The sequence below is a fragment of the Protopterus annectens genome, chromosome 15.part0 (assembly GCF_019279795.1).
Source record: "Protopterus annectens isolate FY-2018-M chromosome 15.part0, PAN1.0, whole genome shotgun sequence".
NCBI lineage: Eukaryota > Metazoa > Chordata > Ceratodontiformes > Protopteridae > Protopterus > Protopterus annectens.
This window is the reverse complement of record NC_056749.1, coordinates 252438458-252461617: the sequence shown is the minus strand read 5'-3', so window position 1 is coordinate 252461617 and position 23160 is coordinate 252438458. Positions and strand designations below refer to the sequence as shown.

General features: G+C 35.5%; 1 protein-coding gene across 2 annotated transcripts in view; it reads left to right on the top strand.

The window, feature by feature from the left end:
* PTPRR (protein tyrosine phosphatase receptor type R) overlaps window positions 1-23160 on the top strand; it is a 1539596-nt gene that overhangs the window by 759195 nt on the left and 757241 nt on the right. The window lies entirely within an intron of this gene.

The following is a 23160-nucleotide window of genomic DNA, read 5'->3' as shown; positions in this document are numbered from 1 at the left end:
TCTAGGCAATAAAGATGTTATCTTACAGTTCTCAATGCAGCCAAAGACAAAAAGTTTGTACTAGGAAGCTTTCTGCATTCTCATTAGGATGAACTAATTGCTACTCTGGAAGGCTGGAGGTTTGAAATTGTTTTATGACTTCCAGGAGCTGCAGCAGATCTTAGCAAGGATTTCTGTGTGCGCATTATTGACTCATAGGTGCTAAATGCTGGCAGTTTCTAGCAATGGGAGATTGCATGATAAGCAGAAGTTAGATAAACAGATGTATGTGATCTCATTCTGTAATCCTTCACTAAAAATAATGTTAATACTAAGTGAGACTGAAGTCTCAAAGCACTCTGCTTTTATAATGTGACAAACAAGGATCTCTCACCTACTTCTTTTTGCCTTACTCTTGTAAGTAACCAGGGAATAATAATTCTTTAGATCAGTCAGGAAAATATAGTGATTAGTTAAGAATTTTTTTCTGTAACTGTGGGAACCTGTCCGCCTGTGTTATTTTTAATATTTCCTGTGATTGAATCGCTGGTGCTTATTGTAAATAGATATTTAATATTTTCATGATCTTTTATTATTAAATATATTTAAGCTATTCATTGTGGCTGGTCCTTTAGAAAATATTTTAACCTTTAAGAGTACTTATATGTATTTGGTGACACTGTGGCCACTCCTGGAAGCCTTACTTCACTGGCAAAACACTGTCATTAGTATTAATATTAATTTGACTAGGTATAATTGTATAACCTTGTAAGAGCCTTAGAGTAGCTGGCTTTGGGAAATAGCTAGTAAAACTGTGCCAGCCTTTCGTGTGTGTGTGTGTGTGTGTGTATGTGTGTGTGTGCGTGTGTGTGTATATGTGTGTGTGTGTGTGTGTGTGTGTGTGTGTGTGTGTGTGTGTGTGTGTGTGTGTGTCAGCTGCTTGGCGCAGGTGCATGAAGCACTGGTTTCACAGAGAGAGTGGTGAAGTACTTGTCTTGGACACTCAGCTGAGGTCTCAACTCTACTGGGGACCTGGAGGGAAAACCATACCCTGGACTGAGTGTGCTGACTGTGTGCTCTTAATGGAAATTGTGATTGATGCAGAGAGCTGCATCTGGAAATATTAAGTGTATCCATTTTTGTTCCATGTGAACATCCCTCTCCAGTGCCAGTGGTGAGGATTCGGGCTCCTTGATTACTGGTCCAGAGTGGAGACATTACACCTTACATCAAATAATTCACTTAAAATGAGAGCAAGTTTTTTGGTATTAGGGCAGACCTATGCTGAGAGCAACTCTTTTAGAATTTGGCCCATTTTCTCTAATCTTAAGAAATGTGATACCAGAGTCTTGTACATCATGTGGCTTTTCTTAAAGAAGCAGATAAAGAGGCTTCAGTAGTAACTTTAAAACATACAGACTGTCTGGAAGCTGACTATCTTGGAAGCTTATGATTCTTGCCTTGTATGCAGAAATGCCATGAGGTGTATAGCACAATACAAAAATAGAAATAAATACGACAGTTAGCAGCAAATGTCAAAGTGACTAGAATATTGTAAAATTGATTAAAAAAGCAAAATCCATCAGCAAATGCAAGTGTTACTAGAATGTGATAAAATAAATCCAAATGTGACAAAATCCCTGAGGTAGCTCACTTCTAAGTGAATGAAATAAAGTGTTTTCATGCAGCATTATTTTATGAAAATCCAGTATATTTAAAAGAACTGTTCCCCATCCATTGTGAAACCCAAAATTAAACTAATTTTTAAACATTTCAGAATAACCTGGCACCGCTAACATACTGGTTCACACATTCTGACATTGTATAATAGCCCTACTCTCTCTCCTTTACTTGTGCGCTTTTTATTCTCTTTTACTGTTTTCTGCTGCTTCATTCTCCATGATACATGAATTGCATAACTGCTTAATACATTTTCACTTCTATGATGCTGATACTACCAGTCCCCTTTGGTGTAAAGTCTTTGATTTTATTTGCCCCTTCTTTTCTATTTTGTGGGTGAGGGAGAGTTGGTTGAATCAGAGAAGTTGCGGGTGCTTGAGCCAATCGAGTTCTCTAAGAGAGTTACAGTGATGGCTGCGGGTAGGATGACCCAGTGGTAAATTTGGCTATTTTGTTGTAGCAGGCCTCTAGCTTGTTTAGGTCAAATTGTCTAAGATTGGTAAGTATGGGAGAAGTGTAGAGTAAGGCTGAAATGAGGTGGGAGTTGGCTACTGAGATTCTAGCTGCTTTGGTGAGGAATTGCTTATTTCTAGTCAATAAAGCTAGTTTTTTGTGAACTTTTTTATGGTTAGAGAGATGTACATGTTGAATTTGAGCTGGTTGTCAATTCCAATTTTAAGTAGTCTGGCGTGTTCTTTATGGGAGATTATGGTGTTGTTGCTGGCCAGAATATTAAAATGGGGGTTAGTTAAGTTGAGTTTAGTGGGCTAGAAGATTAGGAGATTAGTCTTGTTAGGGCTGAGTATTACCTGGGCATTGGATAGCCACTTTTTTTACAGAGGAAAAGGCTTCCTGTATTAATTTGTGAAGTTCTCGTAAAGTTGGGACTGAGCAGAGTAGTCTGCATACTGTATGAGAGTGGCCAGCTTTGTGGCTGTGAATAGATTATTGGTGAAGAATGAGAAAAGCAGTGGTCCGAGGATGGAGCCTTGGGAGATGCCAAGAGTGACAGGAAGTCTAGGTGATTGGTCATTGTGCCACATAATGGATTGTTGGCACCCATCTAGATAGCTGTGAAATCAGTTAGTATCTGATTGTGAAAAAGAAAGGTTATAGAGAATGGAGAGTAGTTGTTTGTGTGAGACCATATCGAAGGCCTTGGACAAGTCCAGGAATGTGGCAGAGGAGAGCAGGCCATTGTTTTTGTGGTGAAGGACAGTGTTAGTGAAAGAGAGTAGGGTTGTGTTAGTACTATGGAATGGCCTGAAGCCAAGTTTGGTGCTGAAGAGAAGGTTATTAGTTTGTAAATAGTCTAGAACTTGAGAGTGTATGTCTCAAGTATTTTGGATAGAAGAGAAAGGATGGCTATTGGGCGGTAGTTGGACAGATCGGTGGAGGAGTCACCTTTATGGAGAGCTATTATGTGGGAAATTTTCCAAAGTGAGGGGACATAGCATTCTAATAAGGGTCTGTTTATTAAGATAGAGACTGAATATGCTAGGGCATCTGCTGCTAATTTCAGGTATTCGCAGGGGAGGTTGTCAGCAGCAAGCTTTGTAGGCTTGAGTTTTAGTAGATGTTGTTTTATTATGGAGGTGGACACAGTGGAGAAAGAGAAGACAGTAGACAGAGTATTTGGATTTGATGAGGGAGGGGTGGGGGTGGGGTTATGTTGTTTGGACAATGATAGAATGGATTCAGTAAAGTGTTTTCTGAAAGAGGTAGCAAAGCTACTGGAAGAAGGGAGAGAGGTGGGGGAGTGCCGACCTTACCTGGGTGGAGAATTGAGTTTATGGATGACAAGAACTGATTAGGGTTGTTTTGGGAGGAGTTTAGGGCTGCCTGGTAATATTGGACTTTATTGTACTTTATCTGCTTTTTGACTCTGTTGCACAATTATAGGAATGTCTGTCTAGCGGAGAGGTTTTTGGTAAGTCACCAGCAGGCCCAAGCTTTGTCCCTAAGTTTCATTAATGACTTGGTGTCTTTTTGAAGTCAAGGAGCAAAGTGTGACTTGACTCTGGCATTTCTTATTGGAGCATGTGTATTTAGGATGCTTAGGAAGGTTGAGTTGAAGGAATGAACTGTTTCATCTAGGTCGAGGTACTTTAGTGGTGACCAGTTACAGTTACTTAGGGAAGATGTAAAGATGAGTGTGTTGAAGTTTACCTTGTTACGAATTTGCTGATAGATGATGGGTTTGGTACTGTTTGGATGGTGCCTAAGAAGGAATGTTGGATTGTGGTCACTGAGGCAGTCTGGAAGGCAGTCTGCAGGGAATGACTGTGGAGCTTTATTGATTAGTATCAAGTCGAGGGTGGAAAGTTTGTTGGACTTTTTGTCAGTCCGGGTAGAGGACCTTATGAGTTGTGAGAAACCATGAAGGTTTAGGCAGTTGGCTGGATAATTGTTGGTACATGAGAGCCAGTCAATATTAAGGTCACCTACAATTATGGTTTCCTGGAGGAGGGTTTGGTTGGCCCAGCTGAGGAGGTTTTCCAGGAGTGAGGTGTTATGGCCAGGTGGGAAGTAGTATGTTTATCGTTTTGTTTGAGTTTAGTTTGAGGTTGGTGTGTAACATATCTTCATTACCAATCTGGGGGGCTGATGAGTTAAGGGTGTAGATGTTTAGGTGGTGGTAAACATTAGAGCTATGCCACCTCCTTCTTTCGATAGCCGGTCCAGACGAAGTATGTTATAGCCTGGTGGGAGTATTTCCTCACTTTTGATGTGGTGTTTGAGCCAGGTTTTGGTCAAGATGATTATATCTGGGGAGTATAGAGATATGCTGGCATGGAGGTCGTGAGTTTTATTGGCTATATTTATGATATTTAGGTTCAGAAGAAGGAGGTCAGATTTTCTGTTAGATGCTAGTTGTATAAAGGAGGAAGTTTTAGACAGGTTGTTGGGTGTGGAGTTGGACATATTTACACTTGGATTAGGGTGAATGTCACCACTCAGGGCAAATTTGGCTATAACAGAGTTCATTAGTTTACTCGCAAAAAAATAAACTAACTTCTTAAATCAACAAAAAAGGCAAAGAAACAGAAAAACAATCGGCATTTTAATTACAAATAAAGTAAGTGCTTTTGTGACGTATGTTACCAAGCTTCTTCAGACAAAATTCAAAATACAATTGACCATTAAATGCTTTGCCTAAATAATCATGTGGTGTAAGAAATAGTCACGTTACTGTGAAAATAGATCATATGATTCATCAGGGAAGTAGGTCATATGATTCATCAAAGAAAGCAGATCATGGTATAAAACAAAAACATTCACATAAACGAAACCATTTTTTTTGTTGCTGTTGATGCTTCCTGATATAAACAACTATTATAAAAACTATTACTATAAACATGAAAACTACAATTTTACAAGTAATTTCACAAGTAGTGCACATAAAAAATAATATTAAAAACAATTAGAAAAATAGGTGAATGATAGTTAAAAATACTAGTCATCACAAATTCCTGAACAATATTAAAATTGTGAAATGTAATGACCACAAGTGTGTTAAAAACAATTCCTCATCTCAACAAACTTTTAAGTTTCAACACACTAACCAAGGAACAGATGTCATTAAGCCCAGGTAACACATAAGCCTGGCATCTGAGTTGCCGGGTTAATCCTAGCAACTCCAATTTCAAAGAAAAGAGACCTCCCCTCACATCCTTAACTACTTAATCAATTACTCGAAAAACAAAGGAGTGACCTGGGTGCAAGATAACATGGTTGGCTAAGGCGTTCTCAGTCTTCCCTTTCCTTATACTGTAAATATGTTCATATAACCATTCTTTAAACTTTCTGTCCATCTTGTCGATATGAAAACTTGGGCAGGCTTGACATTTAGCTAAATAAATCACAGCACAAGAATTGCAGTTAAACCTGTCTTTTGTCTCATATCTTCAGTCCCTTATCACAAAATTATTGCCCACTTAAGTACGTCTACAGTAGGGGAAGGCTTCACATTTAAACATCCCTTTTATTCTGGGGCTAGGTCTACCATCAAATTCCAACATTTTTTTTTAAATTTGACCCCTTTTGAAAACAAATTTAGGCTTAAAATTCTCTATACCATAAAAGGCCACATCGGATGTAAGAAGACCCCAATTCATCATGAATATCTGTTTAATTCCAAGGGCATCCAGACTATAAGGAGTAATAAACAAAGGAGCACTAGCAAAGGATGTATCTACTGTATGCTTCTTATTGCTCGTGGTGACAAGATGGTACTTGGGGGCAAGCTGGATTGTGTAAAATTGCTTTGTAAAAGCCTTGTGTCCATTTTAAAACCACTTCTTGCCTTAATTCATCCAATAACTATAAGGGGTATCCCCATTTTAAAAACATGTTGACCAAGAGGTCACATTCAATCAAAAAGTCAGTCTGTGCAGAAACCATTCTAGCTGCCCGCACAAGCTTGACCCTTCACCACTGACCTCTTTTGTTGAATCGTGTGGGCACTGGAATAGTGTAAAAAAGAATATGAGTATGTTGCTTTTGTGAAAATTTTAGCTTTATACCCTTTATTAACATGATCCTTCATTAATTCAGTGAACAAATAGGAAATTGAATCTTTACTAAATGAATGAATGAAGTTTAAAAATTGGGTGGAGTCATTTAAAAACTGCAAAAATTCTTTAGCCTGTGTTTCCTCTCCATGGAATAAAACAAAAATGTCATCCAAAAACCACGTATAAAATTTTACCATGCCCAAAAACAAGTTGTTAGTCCATATGAACTCTCTTTCCCAAAATGCCATGACCAAATTTGCAAAACTGGCCCCACAAGGAGAGCCCATAGCTAGCCCCTTCTTTTGAAGGAATTACTTTCCTTCAAACAGAAAATAATTATTAGTTAAAATGATATTTAATAATTCTTCTAATAACAAAATCTCCTCACTGGTCACATTTGTGAGTCTTAACATCAAACAGACCCACTCAACCTCAACATCATGAGGAATCATGGTATATAGATCTTTCACATCTATTGTTATTAAGTTGAATTCCTCATCATATACCAAATTATTAACATTTTCTAGGAAAGACCAAGAGTCTCTACATATTTGGGGTTCCATGTCAATATATTTCTTTAAACAACTATCCACGTATTTGGCCAGAGGGTATGTGATAGAGTTCCTACTATTCACAATAGGCCTCAAAGGTGGATTAGTCACATCTTTATGTATTTTTGGGATTCCGAATATTATTGGAAAAATAATTATATATATCAATATTAATTCTGGATTCAATAAACAAATCATTCATATAATTTTTTAACCTGTTCTAAGCTATATTCAATTAATTCAAAGAAGCAAGCTCATAGTTGTTAATATCGGATAACATTTCAAGCATTTTACTACTATATTCCTCTGTTTCCATGAACACAAGTCCACTTCCTTTGTCTGGTTTCATAATGTGCACTCCATTCATTTTTAACAACTGCAAACCTTTCCAATCATTCAAAGAAAAATTACTTAAGTCCTTAAAATTGGAATTCACCCAAGAAAACATGTTTCTAACATCCAACTCACAAATTTGTTCAAATAAAGAAATAATAGGAATCAGCAGTGGATTATACACACTTGCTACCCTGAACTCAGATGAATTGAAAGGTTGATCTCTTAGTAAACATTGCAAATTCAGTTTATGAGTGAATAACTTCAAGTCAATTAAAGACCTATCTAAATCCCCCATTGACATGGCACAAAAGTCAAACCTTTGGCTAAAGTATCAGCCAAGGAGACATCCACATTCAAAACAGAATAATTAAAAATGTTGAAATCCCCCTCCGTGTTTTTAATGATATTAACACTACAGGTGTCACCTTCAAGTCTCTCTGTTAAGTTATCTGGTGTAATACCACAATAGTCATTCATCTCCTTGTTGTTCCCAAGTTCTGTTGATTCTTCTGCCAATTGTTGTTCCTCACATTCCAATGCAAATCCTGGTTGGACTCTTGTTGAAAATTTGAACGATTCGCCCGTCACCCCCCATTTCCACCATTGTTTTGGTTATTTTGATTGTTATTTTGGTTGGAATACATTTGCTGCACCTAGGCCCACTCACAGCTTCCTCAGCTGGAGTTCTGGCAGCAGCTGCATAACTATGTAGGGCTACGCTGATGTCATCAGTGACCAGGTTATCGTCTTCATTTGTTGCTTCCAAGATAGGGACTGGGGGTTCCGTCTGATGGTTCTGCTGCTGTGAGGTAGGCAGGGCAGTATAGGCTGTGCAATTAATATAATCTAAATTGTCACGCTCAATATTTTTCAGTTTCACTGCCTTACTCTTTGTAATATGGTTGTCAATGCTTGAAAACACTCAGGCATATTCATATTTATAATGGGGAAGTCGTAATCATTCTTCATTTGCCCATCCAATAAACAGTCCACTGTTTTCTGATATTACTTCATTAGGAGTTCAAGCAGTTCCAAGCCCTGCTTGTAAAATAACTTTAATAAGTCCATATGAAAGGGAGAGTTAGGAATTAACCCTGTAGGATAACGCCAAAGTCTAAGGCTCTTAGGCACCTGCTAGCATCTAATACACTCCCTAAAATAAGAAATCTCAAGCTGCAGTTTCTTTAACTTCAGAGATTTATGATCAAACATTTCCAAGTTCTTAGCAAGGTTCAAATTTGAAGAACCCTGCTGAATATGACTCACTTCCAAATCAGGCTGTAAACACACAGAATGTTGCATCCACTCGTTCAGGGCAGGAAAGCTGGATGCTGTAATAGGTGCAGGAGACTCAACCACATCTCTCTGCTGCATAGTATTCAGTAAGTGAGTGTTAGTTCCTGAGTTATTGTGGTTATTTAAAACAAGGACCTCATCTGAATCCGTGGTCACCTGTTTTCTATTGTTGCCACTACTGTTAACAGGCAAAGCAGTTCTGTTACCAACCACAGCTGTTAAATGGTCCACTTTCTGAGTAAGTAATGCAACCAAAGGGGCTAGCTTGCCTATATCAGAAATCTCACTAATGCTGGACTCATTCAATGAAAACAATGAAGGAATGCCAAAATTGCTAGCTGTAGCCATGCCGAAACAAACTATTAAATTTGTGAAAAAATAAACCAAACTTTTAAGTTTCAGCACACTAACCAAGGAACAGATGTCATTAAGCCCAGGTAACACATAAGCCTGGCATCTAAGTTGCCAGGTTAATTCTAGCAACTTCAGTTTCAAAGAAAAGGGACCTCTCCTCACATCCTTAACTACTTGATCAATTACTCGAAAAGCAAAGGAGTGACCTGGGTGCAAGATAACATGGTTGGCTAAGGCGTTCTTTGTCTTCCCTTTCCGTATACTGTAAAGGGGACAAAATTTTAAAAAAATTGTTGGAATTTGATGGTAGACCTAGCCTCAGAATTAAAGGGATGTTTAAATGTGAATGATGCCCTTATTGTAGACATATTGAAGTGGGCAATAATTTTGTGATAAGGGACCGAAGATATGTGACAAAAGGCAGGTAACTGCAATTCTTGCAGTGTGATTTATTTAGCTAAATGCCAAGCCTGCCCAAGTTTTAAATCAGCAAGACGGATAGAATGTTTAAAGAATGGTTATACGAACATATTTACATACTTCAGTTGGAAAGCATAAAAATGCCTATTGACCCAAGTGCACAACAAATATTTGAGAATAGCTTAAATAACTGCAGGCAGTTACTTGTGGCCATGCACACTGAAAAGGGGCTGGGGAGAGCTTCCTCAAGGTGAGCAGGCCAAAAATAACTATTTCAAAATGGTGCTGCTCAAGAAGACCCACTAATATAGATTAATATATACATTCCTATATTACCCCACTATATTGTTTACATTTGCCATTACCCTCATTTGAACAATGTTGCTTATTTCCACTTCATTATACCATCGTTTGCATATTATGGAGGTTATGGAACTTCTTAGCCTACCATACAGTGAACAAAGTGTCTCTGAATTGCTGCAACCTGACAGGTGAACTGCCCCTCACAAAAAAATAAATAAATAAGACATTCACATCATTCACAATGCAAAGCTACTCACAGAACAAAAAACTAAAACCATCAATTAAAAGAGCAGAGGCGTGAAACTCAAGGAATAAATAAACAATAAGCCTTATAAAAATTAACATTTTATTCAACTAAAATTTAACAAACTATCACTTAATTTAAACACAAAACTAGCCATGTGATCATTGCACTTGGAATCATAAAACCCTTGCTAAAATCTCAATATCTATTATTTTTGAACCTTTTTATACAAAACATATATTCACAAATAAGCATTTTACACTGTACATAACAATGGTTTAGCACTTACTTTTGAAAATATTATACATGGACTGTTTTCATGCAAAACAGGATATTATGATATAAAAAATGTTTCTGAGTCACAGATATTTGAATAATTTCAAAATAAGCATCAAACATGTATTTTTGATCAAAACAGATGCCTGTGATTCAGAGATGCAGGACAGAATTTACAATATCTATTCTTATTCAAATTATGGACTCATGTTCTGGTAATTGTTGATGCATATATTGCTTAGTCCTATAGAAATAATAAAATTGTTTTCTTATTTTTCTTTATTTTGCCTGTATAATTTGAATTATAAATTACGTATTTTATGGTATTTTTAATCATTGTAACATAATTTATTCTTTGTTGTTACTTCATTTCTGCCTTTCTTTGTTGTTGTAAACACTTTGTATTTTTGCTTGCAATATTTGCTCCGCTATGAGCCCAGGTCATGGCTGAAAATGACCATTGGACCCATCCACTTGCACTTGCCTAGTTAACAACTGGATAAAAATTATAATACTAATAATAAGTTTTCTGAAACAAGAAGAAGTAACATTAACTGTATTAAAAAATTAAATAAACTGCAACTCTGTTTAAAACATTTGTGCCACTTGCCTTAAAAGTAACATTAACTCTAGTAAAAACTTGAAATTTCCTGCATGTCTGCTTCAAACATTCATGCAATATGATTTAAAAAAAATAAACTTCAGCTAATTATGCCAAATTAAATACATACTTGTATAACTGAGTAGGGGCCCAATTCTAAAAGACTTACTGTTTTTGTAAGTGACTCACTCCACTATAAGCCTGCTTTACAGACAGAATTTAGACTGGGCTGTCACACCAAGAGCAAGTCTTGTGAAATCTGTCCCTATATCTTGTAAATGTATTCTGGTATTTTAAGATCTCTCCATGTAAAACACATGTCTTAATTAATTAATGAAACTGAAACATTTCTATCTGAAATTTGCAAATTATGAGTATCCTTTAAGGCAGTAAGCCAATGTACTAGGCATACCACTCAGCTATTTCTTATTCTGAGGAACAGCTTCTCATTTTATTTCATATAAATTCACAGTGCTGCATTAATCCGGGGTACACTGTGGCTTCCCTATAGAAGTCCAAGCTCACATCCTGTCAGTTTTGACACTTCAAAAAATAATTTAAGCAAGTGACAGTGAATTCTGAAATTCACTATTATTTCTTTATAACAATTCTCAATGGATTATTCGCCCCTTTACACCTTCACACCCTTACCTCAGGGTAGAGGAAATACAATGAGATACCATAGCCCCAGATTTTGTCACACTTTTACATATTTACTTCCTAATGTTATGACAATCATACTTATGGTACAGAGCATATTAACAGGCACCCATATTGTAATACTGAATTGCATAGTTCCATTAACCAAGCATTTTAACATGGTGCCAGCTTATTACTTAAATCATTTAGCAACTGTTTTCATATGTTGCCTGCTTGTCTAACATTGAGAGACACTGTTCCATATCTTTAAGACTGAGAGTAGAGGCTGAAACCTATTGTACTAGGAAAGTTCTAGCTCTAGAAATCAGGTACTGAACAGAACTATATTCTGCTGCAGTAATTCTGAAGTATAAAGGGATTTACCTTGCATGTTAATGTCAAGAGCACTTCCATGGCGCTGACATACAAGTGTAAAGGATCATTGTAGTTCATGTCATGTTTTCAAGTGTTGTCATCGTGAGGTGAAAAATTGGCATCCAAGATTTATTATTTCTAACTTAAAGACTATGCTTGATAAACTATATTATAATTCAGTTCATATTTTACAATGCAGTAGCCAGTAACTGAAATAAACATGTTCAAATGCTCAATTGCTTAAAAAGTATAAGACTGTTTCCCCACCTAAATACTGTGCTTATGCCCCAAAAGAACACATAGACAAAAGTATATGAGGTACAGCAAAACAGTGCCATGGCACATAGGGTATAAAGTCCTGACCATGGCTCAAACAATCTGGCATTGATTAATGGCTCTGGTGTCAGAGGAAGAAGGTGCTCATATGCGTATTCCTATAGAAATCTCTGGGAGAGACTTGAGACATTGCTGTGAGACGGATCCACAGAGAAGGATGTTGTAACAGGTTCAGCTGCTGTGGAGGCAGGGAGTGATACCTCGTATCCCCAATGCAAACCTGCCCCTTGGATGTAGCTACGCAATCACAGGGAGTGGAGAGTACCAGAGAAGGCCATAAAGAAAACCATCTAGATGAAAGTTAAGGATATGATCCCCTACCCTCCAAGGATGCCCTTAGGATCTACTGGTCTATGCGATAGTATGAAGCAGGGGGGCAAAAAAGCTCTAAATCAAAAAATAATATTGGATATAGTAGTGTATTAGATCCCTATAAGTCACATTCAGTATATATGTCTACCTGCATGTTTTTGTAATTCCACACTTGCATAGGTTACTGCCTGAACCACACCTTGAATAAAATAAACAAATCTGGGAGGGGACATGCAGCTCTTTGTTTAAGGATAACAAAGGGGATAGAATGATAGTTGAGCTTTACAGTATACTTGTGGTAGATCCAAATGCAAACAGCTGACCTAACAAGCCATGCAGATTTGTGCAGGAGTGGTGAGTTTCATGCATACCAGTTTGGAATTTATCTTGCCAGTGTTGATTAAAGTGCAGGCAATACACAGAATGACAATACAACATCAAATGAAAAAAACAGTAGAATTAAAGTAGCCAATACATAAACAGCTTATGTATTACATTGTCTGGGTACAATAGCATGCCAATGTGAGGTGAAGGCAGCCTGCTCCATGGAGACATAAATGAGAACATGATTCTTAGGTTGTCCTTCAGATAAGAAATAGCTGCAAGTTACCACTAGAAGCTATGAAGAAACATAACTCTTCAGGCTGAAGAGAGCAGGAGTGTCTTAGAGTTATTAAGGCTAAATAATTACAAGTTAATGCAAATCCAAATTCTGACAGCTGCACATTACACATAGCACAAACTAATCCTCACCACACTTCAATATTTCTTGCACATGTGTAGCAGATGTGTCCCATCTCTTCATTAGCTTGATTGTGGTACTGTTTATTTATTTATTTCTGTGGGGGAGTTGGGGCTGAGGCTCTTACTTTGTCAAAGAGGAAACCAGCTAAATAAATATCATTATCTTCTGACCTCAAGAGCACCATCAAGACATAAGATGCTACAATGTTTAGTCTTATCCAATGTAAAAAAATAAGTGCCAGACAGGTACTGGAAAAAAATTGTCTCCCTACATCACCTACAAGAAGGACTTTACTTGACGTTGGATTTCTATCATCATACTAACGCCCAACAACTGGACCAGTAATCAGGGAGCCTCAATCCTCACCATAGGCAACAGTGGGGGGACATACACTCAGAGGATGAAAAGGTACACACACACTATTTCCAGATGCAGCTTTCTGCATCAAGTGCAATTTCTCTTAAGAGCACAGACAGACCATAATCAGTCCAGGGCTGCTTTTTCGCTCTTTCTCCAGATCCCCAATAAGACTCCCCATTGGCACGGCTATAGGGTTAAGATCTCAGGTGAGTTACCAAGCCAAGACTTCCAGCACCCTCTCTGTCCAACCAGTGCTTCATGTCCCTGCAGAGACACATACTCTTTGGGTTTGATTTATACACACACACACACACACACACACACACACACAGAATCTCTCTCACACTCACACATGCACACACACACACACACACACACACACACACACACACACACACACACACCTGGGAAGGCTGGCACAGGTTTACTAGCTATGCCCCCATTTGCACAGACTATAAGGTAGTTATCAATGCCACCAGCCAAGTCCTTATCAGCTACTTTAAGGCCCTTAACAAAGGGTGTCCAATCTTACTCTGTAATGTTACTCTTAATACAAATGGTAGTTTGACCAAGAGCAAGGCTATTAGGAGTGGCCCACAGCGTCACTGAATAAATATGCAAGTACTCTCAGAACTTAAATATCTCTACACAGACAAGCTACAATGACAAGTTTAAATATATTTAATAAGAAATAATAAAAGAACAAGACAATGCTAAATATATATTTGCGGTGACATCAGAGTTCAAAAATCACAGGAAATATTTAAAACAACATAGCGTGACAGTCTCAAATAAATAAAAAAAAAACATCTAAAGTATGCTTCACTATAGTCCTGACTGACTCTAAGAGAATTACTATACCCTGGTTAATTTACATACAGACACAAAAAAAGCCAGCAAGATAGTTTCACCATTTAATATGAGGCGAAAAAACGGACATAAATGTCCTGCTTCAAATAATGATACTCATACTAGTTTCGGCACCAGCCTTCATCAGTGAGTAAAAAAATGTTCAAAATCCAAAAACAGCGTCAGTATAAATACTATTCTGAACCAATAGAAAAACAGACATTGTCATCAGGCTCCTGAAACAGATTTAAAGTAACACAGCAGAATATATATGGAAACATATTACTATAAAAGTATGCTTAAACCAAATGATCATACCTAATTCCAAATAATCCAAGACAAATCAATAAATGATGTTTGCCTGCATAATAGAAAATATTTGTTATAATGGTATTGTATTAGGTATGAAAATAAATGGCATGAATACAATGTGTATGGCTATATGGCCAAAAATTGACTGTCATGATAACATGATTTATAAATGGTCATTGAGACCAGGAGGAAATAGGGCTCCAAGATGTGTAATCCAATATCTTTCTTTGTGGCTTAAGATACCTTGCCATCCTGTCTGATTTTGCCTGTTACCTGTAATTTTGTCTATAATAGTAAACATAAACCTAGCACTGGGATGTTTAACTGTATGTAAATATAATGCATTGGATGTTTTGTGATTACGAATATCACTGCGATGTTCCCCGATTCTAATTCGTAATGAGCGTGATGTTTTGCCAACATAAAATGACTTGCATTGGCATGTAGCCAAATATATAACCCAGCTAGTTGAACAATTGCCAAAAACCCTAATGTCATATACTTTACTTGTATTGGAACTTGTAAATTGTTTTAGCTGATTGACTTGAACACAAGATATACAATGTCCACATCTGAATGTTCCCAATAACTCATCCCCCATGATGGTTAGTTGTTTATATTTAGCTGCACCACTTTCTCTATGCTTATAGTGGTAAAAACCATCAAATAGTTAGGCAAGCTGTTAACAACAATTGGAACATCTTATTAGCGAATGATTTTCTGAGGGGTATCCTGGATAATCGTGCTCATTTTCATTCAGACGTGGCAAAACGTTGGGTACTTTGTTTTCCCACTATAAGCATAGAGAAAGTGGTAAATTGAAATTTGGCAATTGTTCAACTAGCTGGGTTATATATCTGGCTACATGCCAATGCAAGTCATTTTATGTTGGCAAAACATCACGCTCATTATGAATTAGAATCGGGGAACATCGCAGTGATATTCATAATCACAAAACATCCAATGCATTATATTTACATACAGTTAAACTTTATTGATCGATTAAGTAAAACATCGAATAACGTAAAAAAAAAAAAAACTAAATGGTGTAGGCAGGGGGGCAAGCCCCCCTGCACCCACCACACCCCTCCTACTTAAATATACCAACTCTGAGACCGCACTACATTTAGGTAAATGTAAATCTCCCCTTATGGAGATTTCTGTTTACTTACACGATGTTCTTCACTTTCGATATTGTTGTGCCGACAGTATCGGCCTCCATATTGTCAGCTTACGACAACGTGAAGTAGACCCCTATATGTATATATGTACATCTGTATATGTGCCATAAATCTCAACATCATTGCTCCAAAATTGTGAGCAAAGCCAAACATAATGGACAAAAAGGCCCAAAATTGGAACAGCTTTAATAATACCCTAAATCATTTAAAAAGGTAATAGAATGACAGGTTTTGCATCAATATACATTTTTCGGAACAATAAGAAGTATTAAACTCTAGTGAATGACTGCAAAGTCAAAAATGTTATGATGGACATAAAGCAATATGAGGAAAAAATATAGTGATTCTGCAAAATTCTGTAGAGTTAAGAGGTATGATTTGTGTGTGTTTATATTAAATGCTGGAAGAGGTGTTCCATCGACCACCTCTTCATCAACACGTAATCAGTGACCTTACTAAACCGCAAATGTTCAAAACAGCTATTTCTTTCCCTGGGAAAGAAATTGCTTGCAGTAAAAACACATACCCACAATCTCAAACATATCCAAAAATCACTGACCTGAGCCTTCGCTATTTTTGGATTTCGGTCTATATATGTCGGCAAAACACCATTCGCTGTAATGCTGTTTTGCTGATCTAATATAGACCCAATTTGTGCAGATATATACATTCATACTTGTGTGTCTGTGTAACCAAATGCATCTATGTGTGTGCATATGTGTGCATGTATATGTGTGTGTGTGTGTGTATGTGTGTGTGTGTGTGTGTGTGTGTGTGTGCGTTGTATATACAAAAACACACAGATATATTATATATATATATATATATATATATATATATATGTGTATATATATATATATATATATATATATATATTTTATATATGTATATATATATATATATATATATATATATATATATATATATATATATATATATATATATATATATATATATTTTTTTTTTTATATATATATATATATATATATATATATATATGGTATATTCCATATAAACTGTAAGAGTTTGCTGCACTTCATTGAACAGAAACTTGACAAGAATTAATGTCTAAAAATATATCAACTTCCCATTCATCAACTTCCCAAAAGTAAGCGTTATTTACAGTGGGTCAAGCCCACCTACAGCCCCCATCACCACATCAAATTTATATATACTAAACACTAAGATCAAGCAACACTGCAAGCAAGGAGAAATTATCCTGCAGTGGTCTGTGATCCCAAGCACACACAGTGTCACTGTTATTACAAGACTACACAGGCATAGCTCCCCAAACAAATGCACCACTAGCTCCTATGCTCAACACCCCGTAACTAATAACTCCCCATAACAGTGCAGTTTTAGTTTTTTATTTCAAACCATAAAAAGAACAACTTTATAATAAATCCATTAGGAAACAGTAAACAATGTTTATCAGAAACTATTACATAGAACACACAATCTACCTAGCAGTATAAGCACATATGCCAGTCTTCTACTATTTACATTTTCAGACAAAAGAACCAAGCTAAATCATCTTATCATAAAACAACAAACTGTAAAACTTTTACGGGATTTCCTCTTCAATAACTAAACCACAATACCCCCTCCTAGATGTATTAGAGTCTAGCCCTTCTTAACTTTTGGGTTACAGTTTTTAATGTTAGGGATGCTGTTTGTTTTTATGTATTCTGTCCGCATTTTATACATATACACATACATTTTATGACACGTGGATAATAAGAAACACATGGAAGTACTAAATTTATTTGAATTTTATATGGAATGTATGAGGCTATGTTAACTAATTAATTAATGAATTAAGTGTTGATCAGCTGATATGGAATTTTACTATTTAAAGGGATGATGTGCAAACGCATCTTTTTTTCCTTGATAAAGCCTGGTAGAGTACCGGGCGAAAGCGCTTGGTTGTTTATTTTATTCATTAAACTGTTGCTCTGAAGAACTGAAGGGCAAAACCAAAAATTAGGAGCTATATTGGCATTCTTTGTTTCCATAATCCTCTTAATATATATATATATATATATATATATATATAGATAGATATATATATATATATATATATATATATATATAGACACACACACACACACACACACACACACACACCACATACAAATATATGCGTATATTTCTATCATTGGTAGTCCAATAATTGCCATGCACAAATATAAGATATTGTTCTCACAAAGAAGGAAAATGAAGAAGATAAAATTAACAATTTCAGAATCTACTAACATTGTCACTGCTACTGCCAGATTAGAGGAGTATCGATAGCATTCCATAAATCAAGTCATAGTATAATAGCATTCCATAAACAAGTTATAGTATAACAGCATTCTATAAACCAAGTCATAGTATAATAACATTCCATAAACAAGTTATAGCATAACAGCATTCTATAAACCAAGTCATAGTATAATAGCATTCCATAAACAACTTATAGTATAAACGCATTATATAAACCAAATCATAGTATAATAACATTTCATAAACAAGTTATAGTATAACAGCATTCTATAAACCAAGTTATAGTATAATAGCATTCTGTAAACAAGTTATAGTATAAACGCATTATATAAATCAAATCATAGTATAATAACATTTCATAAACAAGTTATAGTATAACAGCATTCTATAAACCAAGTTATAGTATAATAGCATTCCGTAAACAAGTTATAGTATAACAGCATTCTATAAACCAAGTCATAGTATAATAGCATTTTTTAAACCAAGTCATAGTATAATAGCATTCCATAAACAATTTATAGTATAACAGCATTCTATAAACCAAGTCATAGTATAATAACATTCCATAAACAAGTTATAGTATAACAGCATTCTTTAAACCAAGTCATAGTATAATAGCATTCCATAAACAATTTATAGTATAACAGCATTCTATAAACCAAGTCATAGTATAATAACATTCCATAAACAAGTTATAGTATAACAGCATTCTATAAACCAAGTCAAAGTATAATAGCATTCCATAAACAAGTTATAGTATAACAACATTCTAAAAACCAAGTCATAGAATAATAACATTACATAAACAAGTTATAGTATATCAGCATTCTATAAACCAAGTCATAGTATAATAGCATTCCATAAACAAGTTATAGTATAACAGCATTGTATAAACCAAGTCATAGTATAATAGCATTCCATAAAAAAGTTATAGTATAATAGCATTCTATAAACCATGTAACAGTATAATAGCATTCCATAAATAAGTTCTAGTATAACAGCATTCTATAAACAAGTTATAGTATAACAGCATTCTATAAACCAAGTCATAGTATAATAACATTCCATAAACAAGTTATAGTATAACAGCATTCTATAAACCAAGTCATAGTACAATACCATTCCATAAACAAGTTATAGTATAACAGCATTCTACCAAGTCATAGTATAATAACATTCCATAAACAAGTTATAGTATAACAGCATTCTATAAACCAAGTCGTAGTATAATAGCATTCCATAAACAAGTTATAGTATAACAGCATTCTATAAACCATGTCATAGTATAATAGCATTCCATAAACAAGTTATAGTATAACAGCATTCTGTAAACCATGTCATTGTATAATAGCCTTCTATAAACAAGTTATAGTATAACAGCATTCTATAAACCAAGTCATAGTATAATAGCATTCCATAAACACATTATAGTATAACAGCATTCTGTAAACCAAGTCATAGTATAATAGCATTCCATAAACAAGTTATAGTATAACAGCATTCCATAAACAAAGACATAGTATAATAGCATTCCATAAACAAGATATAGTATAACAGCATTCTGTAAACAAAGTCATTCCATAAACAAAGCCAGAGTATGAAGATGCTCACTACTAAATCAAGCTTTTAACTTCTGCCTGATCATCTCTTAAAAGTTTTGGTGGTAATGGCTGAAGTGTATAGGCTAGAATACAAGCCTAGATTTTAACATTCAGATTTATGAATGAGTTTTGTCAATAATTTTCAATTTTCTGCTTATCTATCGTTATTTTAAGCAGAGCTGTAATATATGAATTTTGAAGTGATATGAGTACTTCCTGACTGAAGCATCTGATTAAATAGATGACTAAGGGGGACTTTCAACTCACCACTTAATGTTCTGTAAATGGAAGCTGTATGCCCATCCTGTCCAGGGTCCTTACCCACTGTGGTATTAAGAATCACTAAATTAACTTTCTAGAAAGAAATATGGAAGACAACTTAACAATTTCTTCTGGTTCTCTGCTATGAAGACCTAGTTTGGAAAGCCTTTCTTTCAAATCCTTTGAACTTTCTTCTTTATAAAGCAGTTTGCAAAACTCAATAAAATACCTATTAATAATTTCTTTAGATGTTATAACAGAATCTCCATGAATCAAAACATTGGTTTGCAAATGTAATTGGCTTCTCCAATCTGTGAGCTAAAAATGATCGGGAGAGATGCTGAAAGGTTAAGAGTGTAAAGCAGCTCTTTGCAAACTTAAATTTTCTCTGTGTTGTTGAGACTGGGCTACCTCCACTTTTACCCTTTCATACTGTATATGTACGTTTTTTTCTGAGTTTATAATGCCAACATTTTTCAAAAGAACAGTCTTCGGATTCTACAGATCTAATCCCATCATCAAAGCTTTAGTTATGGCAGCTGCTGCTTTCATTTTGAGTTTATAACTCTCCCACCATATGAAAATCACCATTGTCTGTATAGGATTACTACTTAGAAAAAGCTTGTCTGTTTATCTAACGAAATTTATTGACTATTCATCCTGCGATATAGGATCTCTTCTCCACTTCCTTTCTGAAAAGGGTGCCCATTGTTGTGACATTGTAAGCAATATAATTGCATGATGATTTGATAGTTCCCAAGGAAACACTTCCAAGTAATTCACTTTCAACAATGACGACCCTTCTGTTAATCAGTAGTCTAGAAAACTATGACTTAGTCCATTAGGATTAATATAAGTTAACCCATCATCATCTGTCTGCAAAATTCTCAAAATATTAACTAATTTATACTGTGGATAAAGAACAGCTAACATTTTATGAGCTTTTAAATTAGACTCAGCCATTGGAGAGCTTCTAACTGTGTGTCCAATGCTATACTAGAATCAACTCTAGTAAAATATTCTGTTGTTGCTGAACAAGGTTTAATTCTTCAACAAAAGCATTTATAAAAAAGTAATGGCTATCAATGTTAGGGCCTTATAAACATTTGTCAATAAACATCCCTCATTGTCTATTAGCATGCCGATGCAGACCAATCTTCCTTCTTTACATCTACATTTATGCAATAGTTTATAATCATAATTATTTGAAATAAATACTGCCCACCCCATAAACACACAATCTTAGAAGATGATGACAGACTTAATTCTACCAAATTCCTGAATACATTACTTAAATACCTTGTATGTTGCTTATAAATCTTTACTTCTGAAGAACAACTGTCAGATTTCTTAATTGTTAGAAAATGTCTTTGTGAGTTCCATTTATATTTAGAATTTAAATCCCTTAAGTTAAAGTAAGTAGAGTAAGAACAAGCATTTTAAAGACTAATGAAATGATACAACCATACCTCTTAACTGTACAGATTTTCGTAGAATGTCCAGATTTTTGCCTCATATTTTTGGTCCATTTTTCATAAAAGTTATTTTTTGTGGCAAATCATTGGCAAGTCATTAATGACTGAAGTCAGAAAATAATGACAGACATTTGAGTTTCAAGCTTCATAACCTTCAGAAAATGTATGTTAACACAAAATCTGTTATTCTATCAGCTTTCTAAGTTTGTAAGAGTAATGTTTAAAAACTGTCCTTATTTTTGGGCCTTTGTCTCCACATTACTTATGACTTTGTCCAAATTTCTTGGTCTAAGAGGTTGAGAGGTATGGATACAACCTTAATATGGATAGCTCAAATACTGTAATTACAAAATACCATAGTTTATGTAAACTATAAACCTACCTTAATTATAGAAATATAATACTTATATTAGGATAACTATTGTTCTAAAACAATTTAAGAGTATATAACTAATCAACAGTATATATTTAAGCAATCCGACAGTACATATATTACTGTCAAGCATCAATGGCTAGGCAGAATATATGTCATTGCTATACCACAGACTAAGAGCAAAAAGCAATCCAGAGATCATTCCTGTCCATGTTTGCCAACTTCAAGAAAATCAGTGTCATTAAAGTCTTCTTTTTATGCTTCTCAGAAGTTTTCTTTATTGCCAGACCCCCCTGCCCCTTATAGCCCTTTGACCCCTTAGGCTGGGAAAAGTCAGAGGTAAAATGTGCCTTATTCATAGATAGCTTAGAAGGAGAGTCCCAGTCTTGAAAAGCAGGTACTGACAAGGACTCAGAGGTAGGAGCTGGATTAAATGAGTTTCAGTCAGTGAAAGGAAAAGGGTAAAGGATGATCTATAATGTCCTCAGAAAAATGCTGTTGGCTGATGCTTTCTGCTGCCTGGGTTCCTGTTTTTCAAAAACATTTGCCAAATAATTCACACCAGAATTACTGCCCAGTAATAAGCTCTGTGCAGATCTAGGGAATGCTGTGAACATAGTGAAGCCTGAGATCTTCTTTGAGCACTGGGGTAATGACAAAAGACTACCTTGAGAACTCATAGACCCCACTTGTACAACAGCCTTCATGCACTGCTGACAACTACCTGATGAAGAAACCAGCTGAGGGAATTGAAGCAGGACATCAGGAGTAGTAAAGAGCTTACAGTGGCCTTCCCACTAAATACAAGAATAGCTAGTTAACTAAAAACAGTAAAAACATCCATTTATAGCAGAGTGCCCGACTGTCACAGAAGCATTTACATTTTTTCCATATTTAATTTAGGAAATTAAAGCCGTTATTATTTTTTTTTGCCCATCCAATGTAATGTGTTTATCTTCCTTCACCACTATTATAAAACATTCCTTGTCTACAAAATTTAAGAATTTAACTAAGACCTTACAAGGAGTAGCAACATTCATTAGCCATGACTTCAAACTATGGTGTGATGCTCTAACTACACTGGTGAAGAGACACCTAACAGGATATAAAGGTACTTTAACATGCTGGCCTTTTGATCCCTCCTACAGATCAACAAGGTAGACATTATTAAACCTCTGTCTTGTTTCAAGGTCTTCTGACTTAGCTGAACTGACTGAATTAGATTCTCAGTGTGTTTGAGTCTGCACTCACACTTCCTGAAGTTTTGGGGCCTGAAGCCTGAAATGCCATTATTGAGGAAAGCTCTTTTATTTCTTTACTATGGGTATTTAACAATTCTTTAAATTACTTGGTGTCTTCCTACAGCCTAGATACCATCATTCCTAGATGATTGATTTGTTACATATAGCAAAGCAAGCATCCCACTGTTTTGAGTATTTGTAAGCTGCTAGTTTGTCATAATATTGTCACAGATTTAAATCAAGCTGTGTTCGCAGCTCTTAATTCATTATAATAC